The following is a 7917-nucleotide window of genomic DNA, read 5'->3' as shown; positions in this document are numbered from 1 at the left end:
GATTACTTTACAGTGACACACGAGTCATATCCTGCCCCTTTGCTAAAAAGTTAAAAAGAACTGTTAAGAGTGTTAAAACTCTCTATTTTGAAGTCCACCTGAATAAAAAAAAAAGGTGTGTCTTTAAATTTGAAATTACAATTGTTTTAAACTTAGCTATCTGATTAAAGTTGCACATTTTTTTCTATTAACATGCACAAAATTTCTATTAATACGATTTTTTTTGGGGGGGGGATATTTTATTTTTTTTCTTTCTGCTGTTTCCCCATTTGCTACCCAGTAAATAATTGACTGACTACCAGCATAATCTATGCCATAACCCATTCCCTTTAATGTCATGAACATTTTTTTGGTGTTTTGTGTTTTGCTAATTATAACAGCAGCAGTTTTGTGCTTTGTGTTGATTTAAAATCAATTATAAAATAGTTTCAAAGTTGAAACTGAGAGGTGCATTTGACTCTGATACAAAAACATGCTCATAGAGGTTCAGCTGCAGAGGATTTTCCAGGCCTAGGGATGTGATGAGAGATTTGTATGATTTTTTTTTTTTTTTTTTGGCCAGTGAGATGAAGTCGAACAAAGGCAAATGGGGGCAGCTTCAAAATTCATACAGAGCCTGTCTCTTGACGAGGACTTTTTCCAAAGCATGGGAATGACTTCTTGGTGGATTTGCTGTTCTTTTCTTAAACAAGAACCTGAACTCATGAAAAAGTATCTTCATTTGCTGCCAGGCCTCTACCTGGGTTGTTTTTCTGCCCAGAGCGTGATATAGCACAACATGATGTTACTATGATTTTTTTTTCCACAGATGAGCTCTGATTTTCTGTGTGAAATCTTTTGTTACAAAAAAAAAAAATGTGTTGAGCTATAGATTATCCTTGCCTAAACATGTCAAGAACTTCATTTGAGAGCAGTAAAAATCAATTGTGGAGTGTTGTGTGGATCTCTCAGTGGGGCTGATCTCAAACCCTGTTCAGAGCTAAGCTTCTAATAACCTTTTTTTTTTGTTTTTATTGCAGAGAGATAAATGATGGGCTAACTCCTGCCTGGGGTGTTGCTGTAATTATGATCCCACAGCAGAAAAGCTGTAAGAGACATTGATATAAAGTGTCTCATCATATTATATCAACTGGTTTGAGATCTACATAAAATAAACAGCCAGAAAGGATGTTAACTTTATTGCAGCAGCATGTCCAATTAAAGCAATCCTGTTGTAACTTGCGCACAGGTGCTATAAAATATGACCTCTTCATTTTATTCCTAATCAAAGAAGCTATATCATCCCCTCTGTTCCTTCTGTCTGATTTCATTTCAGGGTATTTCACTCAGTACTTCACTGAAGATTCAACACTTTCCTGGAGAGGTTACACTGGAGTTCCCACAATTTAAATAAACAGCATGCAGGCATTTTCTTCTTTCTACCCAAAAGTCAATTTTTAATCCAGAAGTAACATTTAACAATACTGTGTAGCCTTCAGTAGGCATATAGCAGAAAGAATTTATTGTTCTGTAATGACTCCTTCATTTCCTGATCAGCTCTCTGTTTGTGCAGGTGTGTGGAATACTGGGTCTAATACAGATAAAAGGAGAGAAGATTCCACAATGTCCACCTCTATTTTTCTCAGCACTTTCTCTGCCAGTGAATGAATCCTGAAACACAGGTTCACCTACTGGTGTCAGCTGAAAATTCTATATTCTAGACATCTCTACTGTCCAAATGAAAATGTAGCCAGTTAAGTACCTTTTTTCCTTCTTCTTTTCTTTGTTCCCTCTTGTTTTATTTTAGTTTCCAGTTCTGCAGGAGACATCATCTGCCTCCCTCTAGGTTCTCCATTGCCATCTTGTTTTATTCTGTCACTGTGGAATATCACCACAGTGTGTCTTGTCAGGCTGACAACTGGGCAAACCCTTAAACTCATCCCCCTCTTTCACTGGTTTCTTTGGTCTACCCAGATCTTGTCATACGGCATCTCTAAACCATTTTCTATGGGTTTTTATCACTTATTTATTTATAAATGAATTTATTGACTATATACTTCTGCACTTAAGATTCTTGTCTGCAATGCTTCAGCTCTTTAGAAAGACTTTCTGCTACTTTGTGTTGGAGACAGCTATTTTCAGTATTTCAGAAATTAATGGGACACAAAACAGGCAGTTGATACCTGTAGCGTTTACTATATATAGTCACCTGATTTTATGTGCTTTTCTTCTACTTTCACTGTTGTTTCATATTCTAGAAAAGAAAAAGGGCCCTGCTGTCTGGCAGCCTGTAGCTTCAAGAGAAGTTCTTGTTCATGAAGCATTATCTGGAATGTGACTGCATGCTGCCCAGGCATCAAAATAATAGATACTCAACAAAACTGATTTTTGGCAACACCTGCAGAGGCTTTTTTGCAGCTACATTTCAACGTTTTGTGTCAGTGTTGTGTGATGCACGTATTTATTTCTTTGGTGAGATAAAGAGACTGAGACAGTTGTTCTGAACAAGGTAAAAAGATACCTAAGTAGAAAAAAATATTCACTGAACTCTGGGCTAGTACTGCCATGCAAAGGACAAGGTAACTTTTATCTGAGAAGTACAAGCAGACAGTTTTAGAAGAAAATGCAGAACTCATACTTTGGCTTCACTGGGGCTGCGTAGAGAGGAATTTGGTGAGTCAGCCAACATGGAAAAAGGAGCTCCATCGTGGCTTCCTTGTAAAAAAATTATTTTCTTTTCCTAATTCTTGTGATTTATTAGTTATCTCAGTCATGCTGCAAAACTTATTCCTTAGGGTGCAATCTTGGGCAAAAGGTGAAGAACTACAATCCTGTTTTTTACTGTCTTCCTTTTATCTAGCAGAAAACTAGTATTTTGAGAAAACAGTGTTAAGAGTTCATGCTGGTTTACACATTTTTAATTCAGAGCTGGGTGCTAAGAAAAGTGCATAAGCACTTTGTTAATTAAATATTACTGTAAACAAGATAACAGATAAGGCAACAAATCTGGATTGATGCTGATGATTATGAAATGCAGTATTAGCAGCAGTTTATTTAACTGGAGAACAAAATTGAACTGACATGACTGAGATACAGCATTTAGGGTCTCTTTTTACAAGTTTTTCCTTTTATTTTCAGGGAAGTCCCGTATGGATGCTGTGATGTCCCTTTGGTTTGAGCTAAGTGGAATCTTGTCAGGAGGCAAAACTGAGGCTCAAAAACTGTGTGTAATTATCTGTTCGAGGACTTGGGGTATGCCAGAACAGAACAATAATTAGGATTTGAAGTTTATATATACATAGATATATGTATATGTATATATAATTAGACTCAGGCCTGATTCTTTCAAAATGAGCCCAGGATTCTTCAGCCAGACAGTATAAATCCATCAAGTAATCACACCTGGCAGTTGTAATATGTAATTTTAATTGGCAGATCTTCAGTCTAATGAGCTTCCAAATGTTCCTTGCATTTGCTTTTCATATAACCATGTGAAGTTTTAAGCACCTTAAATCATAGGTGTAATCACAACCATGGTGAGCTAGCATGGGTACAGAATGACATCAGGCTTGCAGAAATTTTCTTCAGCTGAAATTAACATTGTCTGAAAAACTGGTCAAATAAATAACTGGAAAAACATTTTTCTCATGGTCTTTGTATGTCTGATTACTTTCAGCGGCTGAAATGGTGTGCCCATGGAATCTATAATGGGTTGTTATTGCTACATTCATTATTTCTAGTAGTACTGTTCTAACATTTGCCTAATAGTTTTGGAGGGGTGGGGAAATTTTGCAGAATTTTATTGAATTATACTAGAAATACTGTCTGCTACTGAATACAGACAAAATCTTTCTTAGTGATATTTCTGGTTAATTGTGCAGACAGGTGGAAGTTCATAAAGAAGGTAATTATATAGTTAAATAGGAGTAAGTGCAAGATTAAAGTAATTTTATCTGTTTGTGCTTCAATTCTTATTCTAGTGTTTGCCACCCCTCAAGTTTTGAATCCCAAATACCACATAGATGGCTCTGGTGTATTTTAGCCCAGCTAATCCCAATCTCTTGCACTCAATGACTTTTTCCTAGCAGCTGTTTTGGAAGTAAATATGGCAGTGTTCCACCCATAGTAGTTACGTGAAATGTAATTTTTTAAATTTAAAAATAAAAAAAAAAATGCCATGAGGAGGTGCTGAGGCCTGGTTTCCATTCCCGGTTTACAATCTCAGTAAAAGGTATGGGAGGTAGGTTCCAGTTCTTAGCTGAGAAGTGTGCACACCACAAATTAATAAATCAAAAAAACTTAGGTGAACTGCAGTGAGCTGAGGTAGGACAATCTTCTATCTGTTGTATTTTTACAGCAGGTTATGGAAAAGTAATTACATTCCCCTCAGCAAGGTAGCTATGAAAAAGCAGGAGAAACTGCTATTCTTCAAAATTATCACTGCAAGGCATTACAAAATCAGTATAAAGATGAGGAAGCACTTAATCACTTTGGGGTTACTACAAGAAGCAATTGCAAAGCACCACAATTTCCCTAACAAGGTACTTGTTGCAGCTTTGGTTTTAAAGCAATAGAATAATTAATTTCTGTTGACCAAGAAGAGTCATTATCTGTCACAGTCATTTCAACACAGATTTACTCAGTCAGTGCAGACCCGTTTTTCTTTAAGCAATGCTGTGAAATGTAATACTTGACCTCATCTTTGTCCCAGGTATACAGAAGGACAAGGCTGCCAAGAAAGCAATTGCAGCCCAGGAATTAGGCAGATTTTAAATTAGCAATTCTGTGTGTAAAACACCAGAACAGGTGGAGCTTCCAGATCTTGGGGGGATCAACTTCAAAATGTTAGGAGCCTGTCTAAATACAGCACACACTAATTAAACCACAGACTAAAGCATCTGATCCGAATTTTGCGTGGCGTTAAGAGCAGAAAGGAAGAGTTGTTTGGAGCTTGTCTGGCTCTGCCTCTGCGTTTTACTCCCTTCTGTCGTTCTGCTCATGCCGAATTTCACTCCTCATTTTAATCACTTCACTGATTGCAGTCAAGCAGCCGCACTACACCCCCTAATTACCCAAGGGGAGGCGTCGGGATGCAAAATCACTCCTCAGCTCTTACGAGGTTATCACCGCAACTTTTCCTGCTGCCCCAAATCCACCGGGCAAGTAAAATGCAGGAAATGTTCGTTATTTAGGAAAATAGCGGCACCCTGTGGCTCCTGCTCGACTTTCCTTTGGAATATTTAAAATCTCTCCAACTTCCTCTGGTGCATGCTGGTTGTTATTATAACACAAGCTAGAAGTTATTCTAGCCCATGAAAGGCAGCAGATTTCTTTTAGAGACCTTGATACTCTGCGTATGAGAGAGAGTGCACTGGGGGCAAGAACATGATTCTATCTTCAAAATGCTATTAGAACTAAATTTTGTGTGTATTTATTTTCATTATTCGCAGAATGCCACGAAGCCATCTCTGAGGTATTTACAGGCAATTTATAAACCCTACAGTACGGAATAAAATCAGTCAAACTGGCCTGGACCTCAAGTAGCGCCTTGGATAGGGCTTCGTGAACCTGATCCCCTGATGTTTAGAAACCTAATATGTATTATTATTATTAATTTCTCAAACAAGCTGCTAATTTCCGCAGGCCCTGCGTTCTGCTGGTGCAAAGGACTCTCAAAAATGAGGCAGTGAACTGACCACCTTCCATATTCACACCTCCTGTGACACCTTTGAGTGTCACTGTCCCTCACAGCATCTCCAAAAAATCCTACCACACCTGTCAAAAAAGGTGAGGCAGTGACACAAAGTAAGCCACAAAGTAAGTTTGCACTCTTATTTCTCTATGGTTTAATTTATTCTTTGTTAACCTAATATCACTGCCATTTGTTACACAGCCTATGTGATGGTACTTTTTTAATAATAAACCTCTGCAGAGGTTAGAGCTCTACTTGAAAAGAAGTGAAAATGTTGACATGTTTCTATTTTTTGCTGGCCACCAAATTTTCAGCACTCAGCAGGGCTCAGCAGAAGTCCCAGGTGATGGGTTTTGCTCCAGCAGCACAGACATGTGCCTCAGCTATGCAATAAAAGCAATCATCAGTGTTTCTAGAAGAGCAAACTACAACCAAAACACACAGAGAAGTATAAAGGATTTCTACCGCGTTTTGGGTGGAATTTCAGTTGCGTAAAGGTCGAAACAGGGCTTTACTAAGGTGACACTGCCCAGAACCAGACCAGCCTGTGAATCTCCTCTATCTGCAGGCTGTTATGTAACTTACACGTGCTTATTTCATGTGCCCCATCCCGATTTTGCACCTGTGTGTCAGGGTTATTCTCACACACTGAAGCAGCAGCCCCTGCTAGCTGGCATTTTTTCTCAGATACACTGAAATGAGAATCATAGTTCCAGAACAGCAACTGCCCCTCTGCCTGGGGCTGGGGTGGAGGCAACACTACTAAGGCAAGAAATCCAAAAGCAACCTGACAACAAATGTAAGAAAACAAGGAGGAAAAATGCAGAGAGAGTGGCTGGTGGGTGTACAACTGTGTAAGGGAGAAGAAAGTTCTTTTGTTTGTCTTTTTTGACTCTGATTTTCTTTTTTGAATCTGAAGTAATCAGATTATCTCCTCTATGCAGAAAAATGAGAGAAAACACTGAAGATACCTGACTTGCTTTAAAATTACTGTACTGGATCTGCACCAAGTGAGATACAACACTGCAGAGCTCAGTGGGTAATTTGCCCTAATGACAAGTTAATTGGCATGTTTAAACACTAACAGATGCTCATTTTGTTACCAGTATTTACTCACGGTTCATATTTTCAATAATCAATGATGCCAATAATACCTTTCAGGTTTGAGCTGTGGGATATTCCATCAGAGGTTTAGGAAGCAACTCCACGGCAGGAAATTTACTGAGGAGATCCTGAAAAATAGATTTCATTCTCCTGAATTTTCCAGTGGGGTTGTGAAAGAAAGGCATGATCTTTAAATGAACATCAGGTTCCCTAAGTTCATTTGCAACCATTTATCCATTTAAGGTTCTAATGCAGAACAGAAATAATGATTTTGACACATTAGAAGAAAGCACACTGAAATCTCGAAACTCAAATCTGTATGACATTTCAGTAACTGTGCTCTTTCCTGTCTGTAGATAATGTTGGATGGATCATTAGCAGTTCAAAACTCTCTATATTTAGGCCCTCTGAATGTACACCAAAAGTATGAAAAGGGTGTAGAAAATGATTTTTAGGTCAAATCTGCTTGCATTTAATGTAAATTGTAAAAAGGTAATAATGAAACATCAAAAATAATTCCAAATATTCAAAATACAGTACACAGTATGTGTATGTGTGTATATGTGTGTGTGTATATATATATATATATATATATATAGGTTTTTCTCAAAATTAAAAGTTACAATTCACGCTAAAATAGATTTTACCATTAGCAAGCACGTAAAGTTTCCTGTGCAACATATAAGGGGTAAGTGGTAGACAGGGTGGCTAGGTTATTGCAGAAATTGCTGGAAACTTAAATGAAGATTCTTAAACTGTCTAATACATAAAGCTTCTTTTGGGGGGGGGGGGGGGGGGGGAAGAAAAAAGAAAGAAAAAATTAATTAGAAACTGGTTTTTTTATGTAGAGGTATTTGTATTAATCTCATAAACCTAATAGCTGCTTTGCAACATCAAGTATTTAATAACAGAAAAACCTAACTTTAAATTCACTCTGATTTGTATGTTCTCTCTGAAGATTTCCTGATTAGTAAGACTGAAGAAGTGTTGCTTCACTCTTCCTTCATAATCTGGGGGTTTTTTTGAACATGTTATTCCATGGAAAAAATACTGAGGTATGTGAAGTACCACAACTTCACCAGTGTGGTTGTAAAAATATATACTGCTATTAGGAGTTAGCAGTATATATATGCATTATAACT

This window comes from Pyrgilauda ruficollis, unplaced genomic scaffold (assembly GCF_017590135.1).
Source record: "Pyrgilauda ruficollis isolate IOZ18807 unplaced genomic scaffold, ASM1759013v1 scaffold177, whole genome shotgun sequence".
Taxonomy (NCBI): Eukaryota; Metazoa; Chordata; class Aves; order Passeriformes; family Passeridae; genus Pyrgilauda; species Pyrgilauda ruficollis.
The sequence above is the reverse complement of the archived record's forward strand: the minus strand, read 5'-3'. Positions refer to the sequence as shown.